Genomic DNA, 11431 nt, shown 5'->3' on the forward strand with positions numbered 1-11431 from the left:
CATGGTTCGTGTTGCACTGCAATGCTGGCTTCTCTTTTCTCACCAGGCAATTACGTCCGAAATTTGGTTTATTACCGGTCTGAGATCCGTAACTTTCTCTTTGGCTCTTTCTTATTTTGTTTCAGTACATTGTGTTTTTTTTCATTGTCGGTTTCATATAATTTAATTGAAGACTGTCAAATGTCATTTTCATTTGAAAGGGCGGAGGAGCAACACGTCCTATATCAACGAAGACATGAGCAACCCATGACACAAGAGTAAACGATAACATCCTTTAGAAGTGTATGACATGGTAAAAAAAAGGATCACGTTCATAAGATGAACGGAAACAAATATACTGTCATAATATATACTGTGGGCATAGTTAACTGCAAAAAGCCACAATCGAATGGAGCTGAAGTGTTTTTCGTTTCCCGGTATTTGTCGGGTTCGCTTAGTAATGCGCGTGAGACAAACTGTGTACTGAAGTTGACATGTTTATTCCCCCGCTCACTCCATATCTGACCCTCGCCCCACACATTCACTCCCTCATCCTATTGGTCCACAGCCTACCAACATAGGGCTTCCTATTGGATAAACATACATGTCAATCAACTGTTATGCGTAACATTGAACAATACCACATCTTCCCTTTTAAGAACAGAGAATAAACTATTGTTTCCATCAGACCATTCGAACCCTGTAAGGAGAACAATGTTAGGCACTTTGGTGAGCATTGGAACTTGTATGAAACAAGTGCATTAATTAAACAACTGCAGTTCCCTGAATTCTCACATTGTAACATAAAGTGCTTTAACTAAACGTATTAGCTTCAACTGAGCTTTCACATAACCATGACACCCTAACACAACAATAACTCAACATATATTTCAGAGATTTCTTTCATTTCATTTCAATTCACAAGTTAAGCCTAGTGGGCTCAATGCTGGCTCTCCCAGACCTAGTTCTGAGATTGGGAGTCTCTGCAGGTAACACTGGAGATGTCACAGCAGGTGGCATGGGAGCCTGCTCTGACATGTGCTGCTGTGGTGAAGTCCTCTCTTGTGTAGGCGCCTGTAGAGGTATCAGATGCAGGCGGTTGCGTCTCACCACTCCTTGAGGTAAATCCACCAAATAAGATCTTGGAGTAGAGTGGTTCTGGATCACAGTTGCAGACGTCTTGGCGTCGGTGACCCATACATGTTCTCCTGGTGACAAGACGCTGTGCATTTTTGCACGGTGACGCCTGTTATAGTGTGCAGCATCTGACATCCTCTTCTCCTTTTCCTTCTGAGCCAGTGCACGGCTGTCACGCAGTGTAGGGTCCAGATGAGAGGGAACGGTTGGCACCGTGGTGTGTAAACGTCGGCCCATGAGAAGCTGAGCCGGGCTGTATCCGTTCTGAAGAGGAGTGGCTCTATAAGCGAGTAGAGCCAGGTAGGGGTCATCTGCCTTCTTTAAAAGGTTTTTCACCATCTGAACCGCCCGTTCTGCTTCGCCGTTACTTTGCGGGAACCTCGGGCTGCTGGCGACATGTCTGAATCTGTATGCAGCTGCAAACAAGGCGAAGGCCTGTCCAGAAAACTGAGGTCCGTTATCTGACATCATTACCTCCGGGATGCCATGGCGAGCGAAGATTGACTTTAGATGCGTGACGATGTCGGTGGACCTGGTGTGAGATAAGAGTGCAATCTCAATATATCTCGAGAAGTAGTCGATGACAAGTAAGTACGTCTTTCCAAACTGTTCAAAGAGGTCCGCCCCCAACTTCTGTCATGGTCGGTCAGGGAGCTCTGGGGGCATGAGCGGCTCATTGTGATTGTGTCTCTCTTGTATGCATGTTCTGCATTTGAGTACCATGTCGTTTATCTGCTGACCAAGTCCCGGCCACCATACAGCCTGGCGTGCGCGCGCTTTACATTTCACGACACCTTGGTGACCTTCATGCAGCTTGGCTGGCACGTCGTTCATGATGTTGCAGGTATTACCAGCCGTGAGTCTTTTAGGAGCAAACCGCCTTCCACTGCGAGTGTGGCTCGCTCTAGCCAGTAGTTTTTCAGCACCGATTCCTGTTTGACATGCGCTGGCCATCCTTCTCTGCACAGCGTCATGACCCGTGAGCAGACAATGTCAGCTTTGAGCTGCTCTTTCAGATTCCCTATGTATGAGGGGCTGGCAGGCAGATTTTCCATGATACAGTCCACATATATGTTTGTGCTCTCCATCAGTTCGTTTTCATCTGGGGACATGCTCGCTTTCACAGGCGAGCGTGACAGTGTGTCTGCTGTCCAGAGTGACTTCCCTGGCACATGTATGATTGAATACGAGTAGCGCATGAGCCTCATTCTGAAGCGCTGAATTCTTGGCGGCAGAAGATCAAGTGCTTGGGCTCCAAGTAGGCTGAGAAGAGGCTTATGGTCGGTCTCCAGGATGAAATGCTTTCCCAGGAGGAAATCCCGGAACCGTTCACAGGCCCATGTGAGGCCTAGAGCCTCCTTTTCAACTTGTGCATAGCGTTGTTCAGTTGGAAAGAGTGACCACGATGCATAAGCCACAGGACACCATTCACCGTCCACCTTCTGGAGAATAACGCCTCCCAAGCCATACGAAGATGCATCGGCTGATACTTTAGTGTCCCTGTTTGGGTCATACATGGCCAGCACTGGAGGAGAAGCAAGTGCCTCCTTCAGCTCCTTAAACGCCATTGCCTGGTCCGTGCCCCACACCCAGCAGTTCTTTTTCGAGAGGAGGTCGCGGAGTGCTTTGTCCTTTCGGCCAGCTGAGGAATGAATTTTCCCAGCTGGTTGACCATGCCGAAAACTCCTCATCTCACTCACATTTGTGGGCTCCTTCATCTCCCTGATAGCCTCCGTCTTCTTCGGATCGGGCCGGATGCCCGGGACTGAGATGATGTGGCCCAAAAAGGCCATCTCGCTCTTGGAGATGTCACACTTTTCCACATTCAGGGTGATGCCTGCTTTCTCCACTCGTTGTAGCACATCATGGAGTCGAGTGTCATGCTCATCTTGGTCCCGTCCCCACACTAGTAAGTCATCGATGTGGCAGACCACACCCTCCAACCCCTCTATGACTTCCGCCATCATGCACTGAAAGTGTTCGGGTGCTGAGTTGATGCCGAAGGGAAGGCGGTTAAAGTGGAACCGCCCGAAGGGTGTTATGAATGTGGTGTACATGACTGACTCTTCGGCTAAGGGGATCTGCCAGAACCCCATGTTAGCATCCAATTTACTGAACACTTTTGCTCCGGCAAGCATTCCGAGGGACTGATCCACAGACGGCAGAATGTACTTTTCACGGCACACATACTCATTCAGGCCAGTATAATCCACACAGTCTCAGACGTGTACTGTTTTTCTTTGGTACAACCACCATACCGGCACACCAGTCTGTTGGCTCCTCCACGCTGTGATGGCCCAGCTTTTCCATTCGCTGGAGCTCTTCCTTGACTTTCCCCACCAGCGGCAGTGGAATTCTCCTTGGGGTTTTCAGTGAGAAAGGCACAGCATTTGGTTTAAGTTTTATGTGATATGCCCATTTCACCTCACCTAGCCCACTGCACAGTCTAGGGTACGTCGACTTGAGAGTGTTCAAATCTATGCTGGCAACACGTTTGAGCAGGCCAAGGGCTGTAATGGCTGGAAATCCGAGCAAGGGCGTGCTCAGATTTTTGACCACGTCAACCTTCTGCTTGGTCTGTTTGACTCCACTCCTCAGCTGCAGTCTGGCGAATCCTGACACCTCCAGCGGCATCCGTCCCGGACCAAGCAAAGGTCTCTCTGCTTTCTGGAGAACAGGCTGCTGTGTACCGGAAAATATGCGGTTCATATCAGTCTGTGACACAGCAGTGACATCCGCTCCGGTGTCGAGTTTGAACCTGATTGCGGTGTTCCTTATTCCTATGTTAGCGGTCCATGCAGCTTTGTCGGACGTCACAGAACCCAGGAAGAAACTGTCATCCTCCTCCTCCGTCTCAATACCGTCCACGTTTTCGCCTGCTGAAAGTGTCCTTTCTTTCCACATGAATGACACTTTGCATCGTTGGCAGGGCACTCATGTCTAGGGTGAGGTGAGCCACCACATTTGTAGCACTGGGAGCTCTGTGTATATTTACTCTGGCTGCTGAAGTGTGTCTTTGCTCCATCACTTTTGTATGTGTTAAACTTGGGCTTCTCTTTTTGCTTTCTGCCTTCAAACACTCTGTCCACATGGCTGCATCCATCTGCACTACACTACTGGCATCACTCCTCAGTGTGTTTTGTTGCTTTTTTATCTCCTCTGATTGTCTTGCCATGTTAAGGGTTTTTTCCAGGTCTAAATCCTTCTCCATCTGCATGCGTTCGGAGAGCCTTGCATCAGCCAGTCCCACTACAATCATATCTCTGATTTGCTCGTCATGCAATGTCCCATAATTGCAGTGTTCAGCTAATGCGTGTAAGGGAGTTACAAAAACGTCCACTGTTTCATTTGCCTCCTGTTTGCGCATGTTAAAACGCGCGCGCTCATATACAATGTTCTTTCTAACAATGAAGAAAGACTCAAATCCGTCTCTCACTTTTGCGTATACTTGCTGGTCTGGAGCGCTTAGTTTTAAGCCTCTCAAGACGTCATCTGCGTCATCTCCCATGCAGTATATCAAGGTGTTCACCTGGTTGACTTCGGAGCTTGCTGACAGGTTGCTTGCCTGACGGAATCTCTCAAATCTCCGAATCCATTTTGTCCAGTCGTTCGGCTTGGAAAAATCAAAGGGCTCCGGCGGCTGGATGTTAAACGTAGCGCTGGGTGTGTTAGCCGCCATGCTGACGTTAGCTGCCTCCCCGTCCTGCTCGTTATCACTCATCAAACTTCACCGAACTCTTCTTCCGACCTTTGACCGACGTCCCTACAGTAGTACAACTGTTACATATCCTGCTTTAGCTACACAGCACTTCTGACACCATGTCGGGTTCGCTTAGTAATGCGCGTGAGACAAAATGTGTACTGAAGTTGACATGTTTATTCCCCCGCTCACTCCGTATCTGACCCTCGCCCCACACATTCACTCCCTCATCCTATTGGTCCACAGCCTACCAGCATAGGACTTCCTATTGGTTAAACATACATGTCACTCAACTGTTATGCGTAACATTGAACAATACCACAGGCATAGTTAACTGCAAAACGCCACAATCGCATGGAGCTATAGTGTTTTTTCGTTTCCTGGTCTTAAAAAATTAACGAACCTTGATATAATGTACAGAACAACCATCACATTTCTGCAATAGTAACTAAATTCGCGCGGTGTCAGTGTAACGTGAGATCTCATCCTTACACGAGCTTAGTCTCATTGCTGTTTGGTTCCACCTCCTGGCAACATTCTCACTTCCATACTGACCGGATCATTTCTGCTTATTTTACGTAGATGGTCGGTTTGTCCGAATTTCTGGATATTTAAGAAATTAATCAATTTAAACGCATACGGACGTGTTGGATTATTTATATACATCGACGCAGTTGTCCTTGTGATGGATTAATGATTGCATCGCGTTCAACCATGGAACAAAGAAGATCCGAGAGGCGAAGGGCGAGAGGATATTTGGTCGGCTGCGTGGTTGCGGTGCTTTTGTGGAGCGGAGCTTCTGCGCAATCACGATATTCCATCTCTGAGGAAGTTAACGAAGGAACGGTGGTTGGAAATATAGCAAAGGATCTGGGATTGGATAAAAGCACACTGAGAGACAGGAAGTATCGGATTGTTTCTAGTAATGCCGATCATCTTTTCCATGTGAATCAGAATGACGGTGTCCTGTATGTGAGCCGTAAGATAGACAGAGAAGAGGTGTGCGCGCAGAGCAGTACGTGTTTAATTAATCTAAAAACGGTACTAGAAAACCCTCTGGAGGTGCATTATGTTGTCGTGGAGGTGCTGGATATAAACGACCATTCTCCCAGTTTCCCTGAGAAAGTGACAACGTTGGAGATGTCAGAGTCTGTAGCACCTGGAGTACGTATTCAATTAAAACCTGCACGTGATCCCGACAGTGGTCATTTTTCAGTGCAACACTATAAACTCAGCGACAACGATCACTTCCGTTTGGATGTTAAGGATAAAGGAGAAGATGGTAAAATACCAATATTAATAGTTAAAAAGGCTTTAGACAGAGAAACTGAAGGAAGCCACTCATTGGTACTGACAGCACTGGACGGAGGAAAACCTCCAAAATCTGGTGAAATTAACATTTTAGTAAATGTTTTGGATGTTAATGATAACGCACCTGTTTTCTTGAAAGATGTTTATTCGGTGATGCTCAATGAAAATGCTCCAACAGGTACAACAGTCATAGAAGTGAATGCAACTGATTTCGATGAGGGTTCAAACGGAGAAGTAGTTTACTCGTTTACTAACAGTATCAATCAAAAGTTATTAAAACTATTTGAAATAAATCCATCAACAGGTGAAATCATTGTTACTGGGTTAATAGATTATGAAGAGAGGGACAATTATGAGATTGAAATTCGAGTATCGGATAAAGGATTTGCTCCTCTGGCTTCAGAAAAAAGTGTTATGATCAAAATAGTTGACATTAATGATAACGCACCTGAGATTGAAGTGACTTCATTTTCAAACTCCATCGCTGAAGATTCCCGACCTGGAACTACAGTTGCCCTTATTAGTGTGAATGACTTGGACTCTGGTCTCAATGGAAAAGTGATTTGCTCCATAAATGAGAATGTTCCTTTTGCTTTATCACCATCGTTACAGGAGAACATGTATTCATTAGTCACCAAATCCTCTCTGGACAGAGAGAGACAGTCAAAATATGATGTCACAATTATTGCAAAAGACGCTGGTCAGCCTTCATTATCATCTAAAAAGACAATAAGTGTTGTGGTGTCAGACGTGAATGACAACAGTCCAGAGTTTTCACTGAGTCCTTATACTTTCTATGTCACTGAAGCAAATGAGCCAGGAGCCTCTGTGTTTTCTGTTAGAGCTTTTGACCGTGATGAGACTGACAATGCTCTAATATCCTATCATATTCTCAGAGATGTAAACAAAGATAATAAAGTAACTTCATTTCTCAACATTAATACTGAGAATGGAGATATTTTGGCTCTAAAAAGTTTTGACTTTGAAAGTCTGAAAACGTTCCAGTTCCAAGTTGTCGCATCAGATTCTGGAACTCCGTCACTCAGCAGCAACGTCACAGTGAACGTGTTCATTCTGGATCAGAACGACAACGCTCCATTCATCCTGTACCCAGTCAGCTCTAACGGTTCTGCTGAAGGTGTGGAGGAGGTTCCCCGCAATGTGAGCAGGACACTTGGTGACTAAAGTCAGAGCCTATGACGCTGATATAGGATATAACGGCTGGCTGCTGTTTTCACTGCAGGAAGTTACTGACCACAGTCTCTTTGGGTTGGACCGCTATACAGGACAGATCAGAACCCTTCGCTCATTCACAGAGACAGACGAGGCGGAGCATAAACTGGTCATACTGGTGAAAGACAATGGGAACGTGTCCCTCTCAGCAACAGCTACTGTGATGGTCAAAGTTGTGGAGCCCAAAGAGGCTTTTGCTGCCGCTGATGTTAAAAGTGCAACAAAGGATGAGGAGGATAATAACGTGACTTTCTACTTGATGATAACTTTGGGCTCAGTTTCAACTCTTTTCCTCATCAGTATCATCGTGCTGGTTGCAATGCAGTGCTCTAAATCCACAGACTACACTTCTAAATACATACAAGAGCCTAATTATGACGGGACCCTGTGTCACAGCATCCAGTACAGATCTGGAGAGAAACGCTACATGCTAGTTGGACCCAGAATGAGTATAGGATCTACTATAGTCCCGGGCAGCCACGCCAACACACTCATGCTCCCTGACAGGAGGACTCCTGGAGAGGTAAGACATATTTAGACAGGTGTTATGTGGTTTTCCCCTGCAAATAGATTGACACATTGGGCCCTAACAAGTGTGTTTTTGAATACTTTGATAATCAAATTATTTATTCATATTCAACAAACAATGTATGTCAAATGTTCCCTTTTGGTTTTCACAATGTTCACTCTCCACGTAGGAATGCGATGAGTAATGTGTGTTGGTTAAGTTGATGAGGCAATTAATTAAGATACAAGTTAAGTGGAAATATCTTGATCATGGTTGTATTGAGAGAAACGTGTGTTGGCATTGTAAATGTAATTTCATATGTGTTGGTTTTTAACATAATGTGTGGCATATTAATATTTATCGGTGTCCATTTCATTATTTTTGCAGGTATTCTTGCAGGGCATAGGTATGCTTTAGAATTGTATAGCTTTGGATGTGTTGACTGCTCATTACTTTATCTTAACAACTTTGATGCCTGATTAAGCCAGTGTCCATGGTGCATTATTATATATAATTATTATAACGAATATCGATCCTTAAACTAAGGTGCTAGCTTTGGATTTTCCTTAGTGAGATTGTTGATCGCATGGTGTCAGTGTAATGGAAAAGTCGGCATTGTGTGTTCAGTGTGCGCACTTTGGTTCCGCCTCTAGATGAATTCTTCAGTCAGAAATTAACACAATTGTTCATCAGATGACGGCTGCCTTTGGAAATACTTCCCTCAGTCTTTGCAAGAAGACGATACATATTTTTCAGACATTGACACATTAGATTTTGTGATTATAACTCAGGTTTTCGGGTTCAACCATGGAACAAAGAAGATCCGAGAGACGAAGGGCGAGAGGATATTTGGTCGGCTGCGTTGCGGTGCTTTTGTGGAGCGGAGCTTCTGCGCAATCACGATATTCCATCTCTGAGGAAGTTAACGAAGGAACGGTGGTTGGAAATATAGCAAAGGACCTGGGATTGGATAAAAGCACACTGAGAGACAGGAAGTATCGGATTGTTTCTAGTAATGCGGATCACCTTTTCCATGTAAATCAGAATGACGGTGTCCTGTATGTGAGCCGTAAGATAGACAGAGAAGAGGTGTGCGCGCAGAGCAGTACGTGTTTAATTAATCTAAAAACGGTACTAGAAAACCCTCTGGAGGTGCATTATGTTGTCGTGGAGGTGCTGGATATAAACGACCATTCTCCCAGTTTCCCTGAGAAAGAGAAACGTTTGGAAATGTCTGAGTCCGTGTTGCCCGGAGCGCGATTTCAGCTCAAACCCTCGCGGGATCGAGACAGCGGTCAATTCTCCGTGCAGCAATATAAACTCAGCCACAACGATCATTTCCGTTTGGAAGTTAATGATAAAGGAAAAGATGGTAAAATACCAATATTGGTTGTCCAAAAACCTTTAGACAGAGAAACTGCAGGAAGCATCTCATTGGTACTGACAGCACTCGACGGAGGAAAACCTCCACAATCTGGTACTATGAATATTCTAGTGAATGTTTTAGATTATAATGATAATGCACCTGTTTTCACAAAGGATGTGTATTCTGTTGTGCTTTGTGAAAATTCTGCAGTCGGAACAAAAGTCATGCAAGTTAATGCAACTGATTTAGATGAAGGACCAAATGGTGAAGTGGTTTACTCATTTAGCAACAGTATGAGTCAAAATATATTAAACATATTTGAGATCAATCCAATAACAGGTGATATCACTGTTAAAGGTTTAATAGACTATGAAGAGAATGACATATATGAAATTGAAATTGAGGCATCAGATAAAGGTCTTGTTCCTCTTACAACAGAAAAAAGTGTAATTATCAAGATAGTTGACATTAATGATAACGCACCTGAGATTGAAGTGATTTCATTTTCAAGCTCCATCCCTGAAGACTCCAGACCTGGAACTACAGTTGCCCTTATTAGTGTAAATGACTTGGACTCTGGTCTCAATGGAAAAGTTATTTGCTCCATTGATGAGGATGTTCCTTTTGCTTTATCACCAGCTTTACAGGAGAACATGTATTCATTAGTCACAAAATCAACTTTAGACAGAGAGAAAAAGCCCACCTATGAGCTAACAATAGTTGGAAAAGACGCTGGTCAACCACCACTATTTTGTGCTAAGAAAATAGATATTGTCGTGTCAGACGTGAATGACAACAGTCCAGAGTTTTCACTGAGTCCTTATACTTTCTATGTCACTGAAGCTAATGAGCCAGGAGCCTCTGTGTTTTCTGTTAAAGCTTTTGACCGTGATGAGACTGACAATGCTCTAATATCCTATCATATTCTCAGAGATGGAAGTAAAGATAATAGAGTAACTTCATTTCTCAACATTCATACTGAGAATGGAGATATTTTGGCTCTAAAAAGTTTTGACTTTGAAAGTCTGAAAACGTTCCAGTTCCAAGTTGTCGCCTCAGATTCTGGATCTCCGTCACTAAGCAGCAACGTCACAGTGAACGTGTTCATTCTGGATCAGAACGACAACGCTCCAGTCATCCTGTACCCAGTCAGCTCTAACGGTTCTGCTGAAGGTGTGGAGGAGGTTCCCGCAATGTGAGCAGGACACTTGGTGACTAAAGTCAGAGCCTATGACGCTGATATAGGATATAATGGCTGGCTGCTGTTTTCACTGCAGGAAGTTACTGACCACAGCCTCTTTGGGTTGGACCGCTATACAGGACAGATCAGAACCCTTCGCTCATTCACAGAGACAGACGAGGTGGAGCATAAACTGGTCATACTGGTGAAAGACAATGGGAACGTGTCTCTCAGCAACAGCTACTGTGATGGTCAAAGTTGTGGAGCCCAAAGAGGCTTTTGCTGCCGCTGATGTTAAAAGTGCAACAAAGGATGAGGAGGATAATAACGTGACTTTCTACCTGATGATAACTTTGGGCTCAGTTTCAACTCTTTTTCTCATCAGTATCATCGTGCTGGTTGCAATGCAGTGCTCTAAATCCACAGACTACACTTCTAAATATATACAAGAGCCTAATTATGACGGGACCCTGTGTCACAGCATCCAGTACAGATCTGGAGAGAAACGCTACATGCTAGTTGGACCCAGAATGAGTATAGGATCTACTATAGTCCCGGGCAGCCACGCCAACACACTCATGCTGCCTGACAGGAGGACTCCTGGAGAGGTAAGACATGATGAAAACCCTGGCTTGTTTCCAATGGATGTTTTACTTACAGTACATTATATATATATACAGTAACAGTTTGCACATTGGAATATGCGCACTTTAACTTCATTATATGTACAGTGATTTTTACTTCATGACTTGGGCTGCAGTGATGTAATCCAAGGACTTTCATGGTGTTTAACGAAATTAAAAGTGGCTTCATTTGCTGTCCATGGTGCTGATAGTTTTTGGTATTATGTCCAGATCTGTTGATACGCTGTACAATACAGAAAGACAAACCACTAGTTTGTTAACAGCAATTAATTGAATTTAATTAATTTTCACTTTTATTTACATGACTGAACTGAATATAGTATTCAAATAATGGCATATAACATTTGCGGGAAGATGTGATGTCTCCACTTTT

General features: G+C 44.3%; 1 protein-coding gene and 1 pseudogene across 1 annotated transcript in view; both read left to right on the top strand.

Annotated features, from left to right (window-relative positions):
• Nucleotides 1-11431, top strand: part of LOC130209893 (protocadherin alpha-3-like) — a 56329-nt gene that overhangs the window by 14087 nt on the left and 30811 nt on the right. The window lies entirely within an intron of this gene.
• LOC130209892 (protocadherin alpha-8-like) overlaps nt 5531-11431 on the top strand; it is a 36693-nt pseudogene continuing 30792 nt past the window's right edge.

This window comes from Pseudoliparis swirei, chromosome 19 (assembly GCF_029220125.1).
Source record: "Pseudoliparis swirei isolate HS2019 ecotype Mariana Trench chromosome 19, NWPU_hadal_v1, whole genome shotgun sequence".
NCBI classification, from domain to species: Eukaryota; Metazoa; Chordata; class Actinopteri; order Perciformes; family Liparidae; genus Pseudoliparis; species Pseudoliparis swirei.